General features: G+C 33.0%; 1 pseudogene across 1 annotated transcript; it reads left to right on the top strand.

The window, feature by feature from the left end:
* The first annotated feature begins 743 nt into the window (after window positions 1-743).
* On the top strand, window positions 744-2,571 carry LOC149219149 (patatin-like protein 2; annotated as a pseudogene). Its single transcript, XR_016249598.1, has 6 exons — window positions 744-958; window positions 1,049-1,230; window positions 1,339-1,369; window positions 1,595-1,844; window positions 1,923-2,084; window positions 2,198-2,571. The product of XR_016249598.1 is annotated as a patatin-like protein 2 (transcript).
* Window positions 2,572-2,948: the final 377 nt, after the last annotated feature.

Here is a 2,948-nt window from a genome sequence, read left to right as displayed (position 1 = left end):
ACCTTCCTATCTAACTATTAAACGACATCCTCAAAACATTTCAACCAACTTACTCTATTAAATTCCATCAATTTATCTAGAAAATTTAAACTTTTATTACATTTCAACCTACTCACACTATCGAGCTCCATAATTCTATCTACAAAATTTACACTTTATTACATTTCAACCTCCTTATACTGTTAAGTTCCCATAATTTTATCTACCTTATTTACACTTTTATTTATTCAAAAATGCTTTATTCAAACAGTGAAATTGACTAGAAGCTTTTGTTTTCGTTCTTCTTGCTGATAACGTGGATTGACGAGAATGGATTAACCTCTCATGGACGTCACAAAGATAAAGACAAAGGCCCAACTTCAACTTCCAGGCACATTCGTAAATTGCCTACTGCAACATTCCAATTCATTCATTCAATCGATATATCAGTATATCCATTGGTCTCTAAAGTTAATGAGTTGAAATTAATTTGGAGGTGAAGGTTTAATTTTGTTGGAAGACAGTAATTTCAACCACCAGCATTAATGAAGTTAGACTGTTCTAGAGAATACAGCAGATATTTCAAAATGCAGTTTCTAGAATTCGTTGACAAAATGGGCTACAGCAGATATTTCAAAGTGCAGTTTCTAGAATTCGTTGACAAAATAGGCAAGCTTTCTGGAAAATCCACAGCCTCATCAAACTCCAGAAAGTTCTCTGCTATGTATAAAAACCTGTTCAGCCGTAAAAACCTGTTCAGCCGTTGAATGAAGACAAGCTCTAAATGTTTCAAAATTCAGTGTTCATGTGTTTAACAGTGTATAATCTCTGTTTAATTTGAGTATAGAGCATGGCAACTGCTTACGGGAATCCGTCACCAACCGATGGCAAAATGATTACAATTCTCAGTATTGATGGAGGTGGGGTTCGTGGGATTATCCCAGCAGCTATCCTCGAATTCCTGGAGGAAAAGCTACAGGTAACGATTTTAATCTACCCCTCATTAAATCTTATCATCCCTCCCTTTTTCTAAAATATCATCCAAATTGAATTATGAGTTATGTCACAGGAATTGGACGGCCCAGGCGTGAGTATAGCTGATTATTTCGACTTAATTACTGGAACGAGCACGGGAGGGTTGGTCACTGCCATGTTAGCCGCTCCAAATGACAACAATCGTCCATTGTTTCCTGCAAAGGATATTACCAAATTTTATTTGGATAATTGTCCTCATATTTTTCCACATACAGCGTTAGTAAAAGATGTTTTTTTCTGGTTAAAAAAAAAATTATGTTTTTTTTTTCTTAACCAGCAACATCAATATTGAATCAATAATGAATAGAAAATAAATTATTACAGAGGTTTATTGCAATCAGCAATAAAGTATCTAGCATAGTTACCAAGTTCGAATTTGAATTCGAATTCGAATTCGATTTGGTACGGAAAAAATTCGGTTACTTAAAATTTAATAAGAGAAAAATTCGGCAGTATACTTCTTATTCCAATATTTTAAATAATTTAAATATACAATTATAACATTGAAAACAACAAAAACTCTTTTAAAATTGTTTAAATTATAAATATTACAAATAAAATTATATATTGAACCAATTAGCTTAGTTTTATATTTAAAATAGCAAGTAAAATGGTAAGATTTAAGAATTTTTGTATTGATTCATTCACCCACTTGGACCACAAACTATGGTATCTAGGTGGCCCCAAATATTCTGGTGATTACCTGCACAAAATCATGAGGACCTATTTGGGGGATACACAATTACACCAAACCCTAACGAACGTCGTGATCACTGATTACTGCATACGACATCAAAATACAACAACCTGCAATATTCACCACGTTTAAGGTAATTCTTCTTTGTGATAGAAGAAATGTAAGTTTGAATTAAAGAGCAACAGTGATATATGGTAAATCTTCTTTCCAGGCCAAACAGGACGAATTAGAAGATGCACTTTTGGCCGATGTCTGCATTGGAACCTCAGCAGCTCCAACATATCTTCCTGCTCATTTCTTCCAAACAAAAGATTCCTTCGACAATACCAAAAGCTTTAACCTCATAGACGGGGGAGTTGCGGTGAACAATCCAGTATATATATACTCCATCTCTCAATGGTGTAATTATGATTTGAAGCAAGATCTTGAATTTTGTTTAAGAGGTTGTGTGATTTGGTGTTTTATAAAATGTGTGTGGTGTTGGAGACGTTACTTGCAATAAACCAAGTGATTCAGCGAGCTCTCGTAGGCTGTCCAGATTTCTTAGTGATAATTAGTATATGCGTTTTAAACAGGATACTAGCAAATTTCTGGTGCTTTCTCTGGGAACCGGACAGAAAATAGCTACTTACGACGCCATTGACGCTGCAAAATGGGGACTGCTAAAATGGTTATCCAACGACGGTAAAGTGCCGATAACTGACATGTTTCAGCAAGCGAGTGCAGATATGGTGGACGTTTACGCAACGGTCGTGTTCCAAGCCTTTAATTCGGAGAAGAACTATTTAAGAATCCAGGTCCTTTCCTTCTTCCATGTATAAAACCAATGTTTGATATTCCCCCTTGATTTTTCTTAGATATTATTATTTTATCTATTTAATATATTTTTATCTATATTATTTTTATGTGTTTATTTTGGAAAATAGCTTCCACCATTTTTATGGGACTGTTTTGGATTTATTTGTAAAATAGTGAGAAAGATTAAATTTATTTTCAAAATTCTTTTTAGTAGATCCATAATTTATATATACATAAGATTTTCAGTAGATCTATAATTTATATATTTATATATATATATTATTGACAAAATTATGGATTGTCAAAACCTTGTGCTCCAAAACGGACAATGATAAATTGACTATTTTACCTTAATTTCGTTGTAATTATTAATTTAATTGTTTTATTTTTATTTTTATATAATTTGAAGGAATCTAAATGTTTACCTAATATTTCCTCC

The sequence above is a fragment of the Pinus tabuliformis genome, chromosome Q, assembly GCF_031772625.1.
Source record: "Pinus tabuliformis cultivar Carrire ecotype Pingquan chromosome Q, CPIR1, whole genome shotgun sequence".
In the NCBI taxonomy this organism is placed as follows: domain Eukaryota; kingdom Viridiplantae; phylum Streptophyta; class Pinopsida; order Pinales; family Pinaceae; genus Pinus; species Pinus tabuliformis.
This window is presented reverse-complemented; position numbering and strand designations above follow the sequence as displayed.